The 13559-nt window shown below is 36.6% G+C and overlaps 1 protein-coding gene across 5 annotated transcripts in view; it reads left to right on the forward strand.

Annotated features, from left to right (window-relative positions):
- The window catches only part of trh (PAS domain-containing protein trachealess), a 941131-nt gene that overhangs the window by 594295 nt on the left and 333277 nt on the right, over window positions 1–13559 (forward strand). The window lies entirely within an intron of this gene.

Genomic DNA, 13559 nt, shown 5'->3' on the forward strand with positions numbered 1-13559 from the left:
GAATGGCGATTGGTTAGTTGGTTTGATGCTTAATGCACTCTCTTTAACACTGAGACTATATGAGACGTAAACCTACGGTTAAACATTGGATCTTAACAACAGCATCTTCCACCGGGAATCGAATTCTGGGACTCCCGAGTGTGTGATAACCATACAGCATAAGGGAGCTCTGGGTGAATGCCGGCATGGTACTTTCCACTTCTTTTCCCATTGTTGATTGTTCATTATTCTACAGCGCAAATTGACCTCGCGCAATGTAGCAATCTGGAAGATTCTTAAACAACAACAGAAAGATAAATACGAGTAGGCCTATTTATAACAATATAATAATGATTTCTATATAAGGGAAGAAAATGAGATATAAATAAAACATACATGAATTATTATCTTTTCCGAATGTGATACCGTGACCTAACCTTGAAGAAAACTGAGTGAGTCAATTACGACAGAAGAGCTCTTAAAAGTTCTCACAGTCGCTCATAAAGCTGGTGGAAGATGGGGTACTTCCGGGTAATTTGGTAATGACTCCACGGGCCTTGTGTGGTCTTAAAAGTTATTAGTGTACGTGGCAGAGTCGTAAGAGGAACCCAAAGCAATCATCAGTGGCTCGCCCTGGTCATGAATAGCTCAAGATGCCTCTATAACGGTCGGCCAGTGCACTCCCTCGTGTAAACATTACCCGATTACGGCACCGGTGGGAACATACAGAGAAGGGGATGCTACGTCTTACAAGAAAATCTTCTCCTCTGAAGGCCCTTGAAGGGACGCTCATCCACTGGAAAGTTACTTTTCCTTTTCTTTCTTTTCCGTCTTCTTAAGTTCACTTAAGGAAGCTTTAGCATGTGTTAAAATGAAGATCTTATCTGAACGCTTTCTGTTTTCGACTTAGCATCCTTAATTCTCGTCAACGCTTGTTGTTATTATCCCTATCATCATCAGTCAGCGGGATTCAAGAAGTTTGTGATTATTACTATGATAATTGGTACGGCGCGCAAAGTTTATTTTGAAAGATATCACAGTATGTGTGAGCGTAGTGTGATTTTGTTGTTTTGTGTGAGCGTAGTGTGATTTTGTTGTTCTCAAATAGCACAGCATAAGTGAATAATTTGTGGATTTTTAGTAATACGTTACATCTTACACAATATTAGCTGATACTGTACGGTCTGGTCATAAAAGTGGGGGCAAAGTTTGAAAGCGTGTTCTGTATCTTATCTATTATATTACCGGAATTACCGGCAATTGTTTCATATACATAATATTCGAGTAAATATGGCAACTTGTTAAAATATGCTCTAGAGCAGTGGTTCTCAAACTTTCCGATAACGCAGATTCTCTGTTCATTGGCAAGTGATCTGCGGACCCCCTGTTCATTCGGGAAGCGATCTGCGGACTCCCTTGCAATACTATCTGAAATTTCGCATGGAATTAAAAAAATATACTAATTAGAATTATCACTGACAAGAAAAAGATAAGAAAAATAATGCAATAAGTAATTTATTCTAAAGATACATTATTGTTTCCTAGTGAACGAAATTTTAATCGAAAATACCGTAACTATCAAGGCTAAAAATTTTTTTTTTTTTAAAGGAAATTTACTTGATAAACAACGTTCTCAAATGTGGTGTCACTAAAGTGAGAAATGAAATTCTTTGTGTTTTTCGTAATTGCACGGAAATCTGGAAGAATTTTTGTCACTATCAATCTTAGATCCAATTCCACATTAAGAGAAGGTTTTAATACTGCTAAGAGCAGAAAAAGTCTGCTTACATTGGTAAGTGGTAGGGAAAGGTATCAAATGTTGCAATGCCTTTTTAGACAACTCTTCGTACTCACAGCACACACACAAACATATTTGAATCAAGAGTTAGCGGATCTAGGAACATATTTCAGGATGGTTTTCTCCTTTTTTTTTTTTTTTAAGAAATCCCAGAATTGGGGGGGGGGAGAGGTTTGATGTTCATAAGCACAGGAATGACTAACATTTTCTTCTTTGTTTTAAAAAAATCTGGAATTGGTTGTAGTGGTGGGAGCTTTTGACCATTTGATGATGAAATCCATAAAATTCCGAGGCGTCGTACGGTTAATGTACAACTGTTTTTGAAGAAGTACCCTAACAAAGAAGAAATTTCTCTCATTTGAAGAAGTCCTATATAACGGTTGACCAACTTCAGGACAGAAATTTAGTAAAGTAGGAAAACATTTAAATTTACAATTGTAGGTTTAATTTCTAATTGTTTTCTTTTTAGTAACTGAAAAAAATACTTCTTGCGTAATAGCTGTGAGTTCCATTTTATTATAACACATTTCAATTTTTAAGCATCGCGGACCCCCTGGCTAGGTCCCACGGACCTTTAGGGATCCGCGAACTCCAGTTTGAGAACTACTGCTCTAGAGAGCATATTTCCTGTGTATCTTGCAGCACACCGAAAATTGTGAATTAATCTGATGGGTACATTCTGTGGGGGGGGGGGGGTTGTGTGTGTGTGTGTGTGTGTGTGTGTAATGTTGGTAACTGGCAACACCGAAAAATGTTTTTTGTACGTACCAGGAAGAACTACTTGAAAACATAAATAATCCGGAAGTTCTTACTCGAATTGAGCGTAGTTTGGAGAAAGGTTATTGATACTTTTTCTTCTTCTTCTTCTTTTTTTACTTTGCAGAAAATAATAATAATTAAAAAAAAGGAGAGAGTATTTAATAACGTGAAGAATGAAGCAAATGGAATGAACAGCCATTACGTATTTTAGGCGATGGCAATAAACCTAAGCAACTATTGTGGTTCTTTTCTTTTCTTTCTTTCTTTCTTTCTTTTTTGTGAGTGATCAGTCCATTGAATGAGTACCAGTACTAATGTTTTTTTTTTTTTTAATAAAAAGTGTACTTGATCTAGAAAATAGTGTGTATGGGGCTTAACTAGTAATCGTTTGATCTATGTTGCCTGTTTTAAAGTTAACTTTCAGCTACAACATAAACTTAACAGCTAAGCATTGCTTTCCCTCTTGGACCGCAAAAAAAAAAAAAAGTGACGCGCGACCTCCCCGCTTTTCTTTTCTTTTTTTTTTTTTTTTTTTTTTTGAAAAAATGAGAAAAAAGGAACTTTGCCACGCGCTCTTTCGTTAACGACTCCTCTGAATCGTCGTTAACATTTGGAAGAAGCTTCAGGGCATATGTTTCTTAACCCTCATAAAGCGAAACTCCTCCCCTATATTTTTCGGTCATAACTCTTATAACATTTATTTTTGCTAATATGTATACATACGTTTTAGTGTCAGTTTAAACGGAAAATTTCTCTTCTTTTTTTTATCTTTTTCTTTTTAAACCAACGGCACTTTCTTTTAACCCTCTTTATTTGTTTAGTTATTACCAAGTTAAACATTCTTTTCGAATTATTATCCTATATACACGGTATACAAAAACTCTTTGAAAAATATCACAAAAAACATGGTGTTTATTGCCTTCCATAATATTCAATTATCTTTTCACACAATAATAAATTACTTTATTCAATGTATTTTATAAAACAATGTATTCCTCTTTTGAATTTCTTGTGATGAATTAGGCCTATTATTATTATTATTATTATTATTATTATTATTATTATTATTATTATTATTATTATTATTATTATTATTATTATTATTATTATTATTATATTTTTATTTCGAAGTTAATGTAAAAAGAAAATAAAGTTAAGGGGGTGGCTTTCCCCTTTGGGACAGGCTAAAGTCGATACAAGGGCTTAGTGAAGATAATGTTACACACTTTCTATTTAAAATATGCTTTTTTTTAAAAAGTTTAACATCCCACGAGTATGTATTCAGGGCTAAAGCCAGAGCCGGATTAAGAGAGAGGTTTAGGGGGTTGTAGACCCGGGGCTCCAGGTGGAGGGGGCCTCCACTCTTATCAAAATCTCAACTGGATGTCTGAAAAGGGTCATACAAGGTAAGTCATCATATGATAAACTATGACTAAAAATATGAAACGAATTTCTTCGTTTGTTACATCTATATCCAAAGTTCCAGTAAGTTATATCATCATCTAATGCATGGCATAGTTGACGTCGTAGAACTACTCCTATTCCCGTAATTTTCCAACTGTACTTTCACAGTGTATTAGGCGAGGTCAGGAGGGGCCACATCTTTTTTTTTTAAGCCACGGGCCTCTAGATAGGGGTTAACCCAGCAGTGGCCAAGGGAGACTAATGATGAGATGGATAGTAATGGTGGAATGACGTAAGTGGGAGGAAACGAGAGAATATAGGTAAAGCCTACGCACACGATGTTTGCCCACCACAATCCCGGGATCTAAGATCGAATCAGGAACTCCACAAGCCATGAGTAAGTGCTCTACATTCCACAGTTATATCCTTTAGGCCAAAGGAGACAGATATTAATGAAACTGAGTAAGTATGCTCGGATTTGGAGGAATGACAATGTGGGAGGAAACGGGACAACCTCGAGAAAAATCCATGGATCCACAAACTATCATGGGATGGGATTGTATCAAGGACTCGCCACACATGAGATGAGCGTCCTAACACAAAGCCACCATGTCTACGACACATATTTTCTAGAATTTGGCAAGCACATGAAATAATGTTCAGCGTCATGTACCGGTACTCATTTCACAGAGACTCAGTAAACCGGTGAACCACATTGGAACAAGGGTAGATCGAAATTACAGTTGGTGCACTTCCCGGGAATCGAATTCAGACTGCTGGTAGACGCCTTATAAACAGCGCTGTGGTTCTTTACGATTTAAGAAATCTTATATTAAAGTGCTGTCTCGTTTCGTGTGCTAGATCTTTTATTCCCAGAGGGGTTTGAACTGGCGACCACACCTGACGAGAGCGATCATGATGGTTTAGTCATGAAGCTAATTGAGGAGTCAGTTTACTACTATATACGAATAAAAGTGTGACTGCTTTTTCTTTCTTTTTTACTTTTTTTTTTAAAAAAACTTGGAAATCATTTTGCGTGAAGGATCGGAACCACACGTCTCAGTTCCATCGTCGTGTGTAATTGACCGTTGAAGATTCCAGCTATAAACAACCGACTGTGGCTCTTTGACAATGTGACCGTGACACCAGATGATCCACGACGTTTTTTTTCCTTTTTTTTCACATCTTTCGAATCGGTTCATCTGAAACCTACTATTCGATTTTAGAGCCGAGGAAAAAAAATCTGTTTTTTTTTCCTTGTGACCTTCAGGATGACCAACCGTTTCGCAGAACACTTAAGTAAACTTTTAGTTCCAAATAAACCTACCTTAAATGAAAACATGTATTGGATAAAAGCGTGGTGGCTCGTGTTTAAAGTGCTTCTTCTCATGTGCGAAAGTTCGTAGGTTTGATCCCAAGTTATGCAAATTCATCCTCTCCAGGGAAGGTCCAATATTCTTTTTACTTCCCAAAATAAGACTTCCTTACTGGAGAGGGTAAACATTTTCAAAAAAGGGGAAAAAAGCTAATTTCTTGAAAAATGATTTTGTTTATATTTCATTTATTGGTATGCCATAAACAACCCTATAAATATTGAGTAAGTCATTTTTATGGGAAATACTCAGTTTAGTCGTTGGGGAAAGTTATAGCATTTTCGTAAATTTTCCTCACATACGATTAGTGCGATTTTGTTTCACCATCATCATCATAGGTACTCTGTCATTATTAGCAGGTCACTTGCCGCAATTGAGAATCTTCCGTGCTCCGCGGTCTTCAGCTAACCTCTTCGTCTTCACGTACGATTTTTCTGTTTTGATATCGTCCATTAATTCTATTCTCCTTCGCCCCTCTCTCTTTTCCTTGCCACCATACCCTCTAGCACGTTCCTCATGATAAAGTTCCTTTTTAGCCAATGTCCCAACCAGTTTCTCTTCTTCTTAATAATAATATGTAAAATTGTTTTCTCTTCCACCATTTCTAACACTCTCTCATTCGTTTTCCCTTCGACCCAGCTAATTCTCTCCATTCTTCTCCATACCCACATTTCGAGAGAGTCCAGTCGTTTTTCATCATTTTTGTGTAATGTCCATGTTTCTGATCCATATAGTACAGTACTCCATACGAACCATTTTATGAGTCTTTTTCTCAACACTTTATTCAAGGTCTCACAAAATAGTATTTCCTTCCTTCTAAAGGCTTCTTTCGCCATTCCTATCGTCGCTTTTATTTCATCTTCACACTTCATATCATCACTAATAACACTACTCAGGTATCGGAAACTAACTGTTCTGTTCATATTTTTGTTTTGTCTATTTTTTTTTTTTTTTTAAATATTTCGTAAATACTCAAATAGCTGCAGCATGAAATGATTTAATTCAAGAGATAGAAGCATGGAAGTTTAGTTCAGTGTCCTGTACCTTTTTATTTGTCATCTTTTTTAACCTGTCAATTTCTGCTTGGCATAGCTATATTCATAATTATCATTTACAAATAATATGTAATGCAAAAAAATATCAAATCTAGAAAACCTTTACTGGTTATTCACAAAAGTATATCAAATTTTTACTTTTAGAAAATTAAAAAAAAAAAAAGAATAATAGACTCAAACTCCCAACTTTTATTGCTTATTCCAAGGGTTTCGAGGGCCATAGTTTAAAAACTGCTCGACTACATATTAGGTCATTCACTTTTACCCATCATGAAGAAACAAATGTTCCGAGGATTTATTAACTACCAGGAAGTATTTTGGTAAATTCCATGTCAATGCACGGAGGCTCTAAGTGTAAACCATTGATGCTATTGAGGAAAAATCTTTGTAAGCTTTCGAGCGGGAGAAGGGCATCAAGCAGCCCGTAAGCAAAATAACAAAGCTTGTGATCATTGCTAACTAGTTTTGGTTATATAAGCTCTTGAAAGAGGTAGGTAGGTGTGTCTCTTTCTCCCTGGAAGGGCACGACAACCGCGCCACCTGGGTGAGCAATTTCACACTGGTAATTAAATACACCGATGCGGTTCCCTGTTATGTGTTTGTGTTTACTGCCGCTGTGTTTAGTCTTTGGTAAGCTCATAACCGCTGTCCAATGAATTTTACAGCAATAACTAGCTGTCATGCAATTTTCTCTAGCTTTATTTGGTTTTAATTTTCTTTCTCTCTTTTTTTTTCACCAGTGTAAGATCTATTTTCATTTCCCTGACTGGGTTTCAAGTCATTGTTAATTATTAATGAAAAATAATTGAATGGAAGTGACGAGTATAACTGTTGTTTGACAATTATAAATTCAGAACCAAATTAACAGAAGCCTAGTTCTTGGATCATAAAAGTATTCTTAACAATAGGTCGTTTCTATCACTGGACATGGAGGCATTGGACCACTAATAATTAGAAAGGGCCCTCACAAATAAGATTCTGAGAAGTGAGAGGCCATGCACCTTCCTTGTAGGAAAATATCTTCGTTAAACCAATGCAGATGGAGTGGAATAGGAATAATTAGGGAACGGAACTGTAAGACAGCGAGGCATGGTTGGAAACAGAAGCAGAAAAGATGACAAAATTGAAGGTATTAAAGAAGAGGAAAAGAAGCTGGTTATACAATATTGAAAACACATTGAATCTATAGAGACGCGATAGAACATAGATGGAAGGAAAAAGGAGCAGAGAAAGAATACTTCAATTGTAACTATATTAAGCGAAATAAATTTCGAAGTGTGCGTGTGGAGAAGAAAGGAGAATATTCGAAATGTGGATGTGAAGAAGAATGGACAAAATTAGCTCTTCTCATGGAAAACTAACAAAATGTTAGGATTTTAGGAATAGTGCGAAAGAAAACAACCATTTCAGATGTATCCAAGTGTGCATGTGGAGAAGTAAGGAGAATATTCGAAATGTGGATGTGAAGAAGAATGGACAAAATTGGCTGTAGCGCATAGAAAACCAGCAAAATGTTAGGATTTTAGGAATACTAGGAAAGAAAAGAACAATTTTGAATGTAATTATGTAAAAAAAAAAGAGAGAGAGAGAGAAAGAGAGAAACTACTTTGGGATATTGACTGAGAAGGAACTAGATATATCATGAAGGACATGAAAGGAGGTGCAGTGGAAGGAAGAAGAGGGAGGGGCGAAAGAATCTACAATTGATGACGAGTATTAAAACAAAAAAAAATCTACTTCAAGTCAAAGAGGTAAGCATGTAAGCTTCTCAGTGCCAGTGGAAGTCGCCTGCCACCATTTATGGTAGAATAGCTATGATTATACCAATGAGTCTTGCATCAAAACAAAGGGGGTTAGATGAAGACCGTAAAACATAAAATATTTTCAGTTTGCGGAAAGTTATCTGAGAATAAAGTCAGAATTGTTCAAATTATGATTTGAGATGCAGAACAAGACGTCCAAAATGGATCCATAGACAATTATCTAGGTAATTATTTTTCTGAATGTCCATTGCACATGCAATAACATTGAATAATAGATTTTCGCAAATGAATATTCCCAACAACTTTCCCGATAAACGGTATAACTTGTGCAATTTCTTTAAAATTCACGAAACACAATACTTCGGGTTGCCCGAGATTTATCGAAAAGACGACATGAAAGCAATGTCTCGTCTCGTTTCATCATATCTCGTCAAGAAAATTCTGTCCCGTCTCGTATCGTGGGCATTGACGGAAGAAGTGTTACACTTTTGGGTGCAACTGTATTTGTATCAGCGGCTCATATAGAATTTCATAAAGGGGATCGGTTCAAACATCCAAGCTCATATCATTTCATTTCCGATGTTTGTATACATAGTTTAATAAACTAAACATTTACTTTTCTATAAGACCTTGTTGAAGGGAGGAGGACCTCCGGATCCTTGCGTACGCCACTGACTTGTACAGTATAGTCTAACAGTTGCATAGACTGGTTCGTAATCTTGAGGCCTCGACTTTGAGTTGTGTGGCTTGTTATCCTGTATTCTGTCTGGGCATCCATCATATCTTACTAGGCGAGTGGTGAGATGAGCTATTTAAATGTGTGGGCCACAGACGATTTTTTGCGAAACAAAATCAAACCCATCTCGCATAGTTAAATATTTCTATTAACCTTTTCGACCGAGTGACCCCACCGGGAATGGAACCAAGGACCGTTCGTATTAAACACGAGAGCGTTAGCGACTACGCTACCCGAGGCCATGCTGTTCTATAAGACTTCCCTTAATTATAGCATAATTTGGAAATCTAAAAACCTCAATATTCAGAAGTTTAGTATTCATCTCGCGTAATGTTCAGTATATGTTTGAATGCTTTTTTTGGGACTCCAACTCAAGACTCTCCGACGACAAGGCAATCACTTCACTGTTTTATGACGTACTTTCTTCATAAAATATTCAGTGTCTTACAAGGATTTCTTTTACAACAAGACAACAAGTAAACCAAATAGAGCAACTTTGATTATTATGTTGCAAAATAGCTCCCCCTACAAGATTCCCACGATACCAACTGTATTAATCTGTGTTAGAGATCCAAGATTAATATAGACCTTCATACACCAGTCCCTGTCTGTTTGAATTTTCCTTCTAAGAGAAGCGCTGTATCAGGTCATTGCTGGAACCAACTTCCTTGGCTGGAAACTCCATTACCACATTAGATTGAATATGGTGGGAAGAGGATATACTTGTTGCCCTTAATTATTGGAGTTTCCTCAAAGTTTACCTGTGGACGCTGCTTTCTAGTGGCTGGAAAAAGGTCTTCTATTGATACTTTCGTGTTTCTTTCAACTTTTCTTCACCGTGTTACATTACCCCATCCTCTATATAAACTGTCTCTCCTGCTCCATTCATCCGATCTTTTCTCGTGTCTTTTTCGATTGATATTCAGAACATGGGAACCGGTAGAGTCAAATTTTATGAGAAAATGTGAACTTAATAAGTGTCCTGCAGTTATATCTTCGTAGGTTTTGAACTCCGACCGACGGTTTGATTACAGAAGCCTATAAGAGACTCAAGTCTTTGCATATGTATGCGCAATTTGCATGGTAACAAGGTTGTGCAAATCTCACAGATCATGTGCCCTTGTCTTCCATCACATGATAGTGGCGACGGCAGCGGAGGAAAAAGATAGATATAAATCACCCTCACCTAGAAAACTTCTTTTACCCCTACTCCTCCGCCTTCTTTACCTCCGGAATCTTACGTTCAAAACCTAAACCAACTTCCCTCATCCCACCTTTCTAATCTAGGCGCTTCCGCCACTGTTGTTACCTTACCTCATCCCATCCTCCTCCACCCCTTAACATCATCATGTGTCTCCGTCTTCCTTACATGCAAATGAAATATGTATTCTGTCAAGGATAAATAAGGCCAAGAGATACCAAGAGACGAGAGGAGAGGGGAGAGCATAAACACACACAATCTAATATATATATATACACTCCAAGGATTTAACATTCGTATAGATAAGTCAGTCAATGGATTTTCCTTTTTCTTCCACCCATCCCACCCCACCATATTCTTGCCGTCACTCATTCTCTGCAGTACAAATTAGTCCGTCCAGAAGCTCTTGCCTTTTGGAGGCCAGGTTGACACGCTACCAAGAAATAAATATATGATTTCTTCTCACCCAGAGGGGTCATAGGTTCAATTTTTTGTTTTGTTTTTGTTGTTTGTGGTTACCGCAAAATAATGATATATCAATTTGTTTTTGCTTGTATTGGTTAATGGTCGGGCAGAAGCGAAAAAAAAAGAAGCAAAAAACGGATGAATCGGACAGGCTAAATAATAAAGGAGGAGAAATCTTGACTACTACTAGTTTGTTGCCACATCACGGAGGCTGTATTCGTACGGGTAAGCATAAGCGACCTATCCACCTTGTGCCGAGTTCCCAGGATGTTCGCTGACCTCTCTTGTTGACCACCCACTCGAGGTATAAATATGCACGTTTGTACTGGACAAGACAGCACTGAAGCGAAGACACATGCTCACATTTATTCTTACTAAATAGATATCAATAATATATACAAATATGTTCTTTTAAAGCATTTTGCTACAAGATTACGTCAATTTTTCTTTTTAAATTTAGTAACTGTTTTTTGCATTTACTGATGAAACACACAGCTAACATAAATCATGTAACTCCTAACACTTTCTTTTTCTTTTTTTCTTTTTTTTTAAATTGCTGATTGTACACGATGTAATCTGAAATGAGTTATTTGAAAACATATTTTGGACTTCCAAACTGAAAATAGGAATTATAATCGCTGTCCACCCATGCGTATGTTTCTCTCTGTTCTAGTGGGTAACACATGTGCCATAAAAGCATGATATCCTGGTGGGAGAGTATTGAACAGACTACTGTGGTTCAGATCCCACTTTAGCATGTAGGTCTTGTCCTATACACCCTCGGTGCTGACAAAAGATGTAAATACAAATCAACTCAATCTGTCTGTCGACAGGTTAGGGCCCTCTTAACTCAAGAGCCCTATGGGCAATTGCCTGGGGCTTCCACGAGTCCAGCAACCACATATTAATGTGTGTATATCACGTGATTTCCCATAAATATATACTACTACTATACAGTAGTCTAGACTATACTAAACTATAAAACAATATTTGCTGCAATGTTTTTGTGTTTCAAATGAAAAGTAGTGATTTGTTTCTCAATTTAGAATCTCTGAGATACTATTGGAGTCACCTCTGTCATAGCTCCATTTGTTCCAATGCTTTTGTGTTACAAATGAAGAGTTGTGATTTGTATTTATTTCTCTGATTTTGTATCTCTGAGATACTATTGCAGTCACCTCTGTCATAGCTAGTGTTGTAAAAAAACGGTTTTTTTCTGTGAAGTTTTTTTTCAATAAAAAACATCGTTCTTTTTCAGGTTTTTTTTTTAAATGTCTGTTTTTTTTCTGGTAACTATTATTTATTGATTTACGTCGCAGATTATTGAAATAATCAACAGAACTTGAGTCGAAGCCCTCGTAACTTACAAATCTTTTGTTTCTTTGCACCTATATACTAGCAAAATTGTGTGATTATTCCTTTCGGCCCCAGGCCATTTTTGGCGTTTTCCCACATTTCCAGTTAGTGACTTATTGCTCAAAAACCATTCATTCGATTGATATGGTTAAGGCCTTGTTGTTTAGAAAATAAATGTGGCTATTTTTTGGTGTAAGTTGCATTGCAGTGTTGCCAATGGAAAATGAAATGAAATGAAATTTTTGAGTTTTACGTCCCACGGTTATGCCGGTTAGTGTTGCCAATGGGGTGAGAAATTATTGAGGGAAATGTAGGGGTGAAAATTTACAAAAAAAAATCCCTAACCGAATTTCAAATTTTTTTTGTATCTAGTACCACTGCTGCTATATGAGTTCAAGTCACCTAAAAAAATCTTTGGTGTGTTGGCAAGATACAGTGAAATCCTGAAGTCGCTTGCTTCCATTCAAAGAGAGAAAGAAAAAATTATGTCATACACATGAAATTTTGACACTTTTTACACCTCACAAGCAGGAATCAAATATGCCGTGGCTACAGCTTCTCTAATTATGCTATTGAAACTTTTTATGGTGCGTTCTGTAGGGCAAAGAGGAAGCTTTCAGGTAGTGGTACGTTTGTTTCAATGTAGTCAGTAAGAGGGTAATAATAGAGGGGAAAAGGGAAATTATCCGAATTTTTCACCTAAAAGCGGGAATTAATTTGTTTTGGCTGGAAACACTGCCATCAGACAGACGAAAACTATCTGAAAATAGCCCTTAGTACTCCAAAAATATATCCTACAAGTATCATGGCGATATATAACAAAGCAAGCATGAAATTTTAAAAAATCTACCTCAGAAATTCTCCATTTTCTTACCATTTACAGAACATGGTTTATTATAAATCTCAACTGTACTTTCCCTAATTATTCTAGTAAAACTTTTTATGGTGCGCTGTGTAGGCTAAGGATGAGGCTGTTAGACACTGGTACGCTGTTCGAATGTAGCCAACAAGAAGGAAATAATAGAAATAAAAAAGAATTTTTTTTTTTCAAAATTTGCCCTAAAATCTGGAATTAAAATTTTCTGTAGCTAGCCACACTACCATCAGACACACACAAACTATCTTAAAATAAGCTTTGGTATCCCTCTAATATATCCTATACGTATTGTGACGATATCTAATAAGATAAGCATGTCAATAAAAAATATCTCATTCTACCTTTAAAAAAATCACAGTTATCTTCCCAATTAGAGAACAAGGTCTACTGTACTTCCCCTAATTATCCTATAGAAACTTTCTATAGTGCGTTGTGTAGAGCAAAGACGAGACTTCCAGATACTGGTACATTTGGTCCGATATAGCCAACAAGAGGGAAATAATAGAGACAAAACAGATAATTTTTCCAAAATTTCCCCCTAAAATCTGGAATTTAGATTTTCTGTAGCTGGTAACACTGTTACCAGACAGACGCAAACTATCTTAAATTAAACATTGGTACACCACTAATATATCCTACAAGTATTATGACGATATTTAAGGAACAAAACTTCTAATTACCAAAAATATATTACTGTAAACAGAAAAGTAGGGGAAAACTAGAAAAATTAAGGGTTAGAACCTAAATACGAATTTTCGTGCGTTCCCTAATTACCCCATTGTAACGATCTGTA

The sequence above is a fragment of the Thermobia domestica genome, chromosome 5 (assembly GCF_964235325.1).
Source record: "Thermobia domestica chromosome 5, izTheDome1.hap1.1, whole genome shotgun sequence".
Classification (NCBI taxonomy): Eukaryota; Metazoa; Arthropoda; class Insecta; order Zygentoma; family Lepismatidae; genus Thermobia; species Thermobia domestica.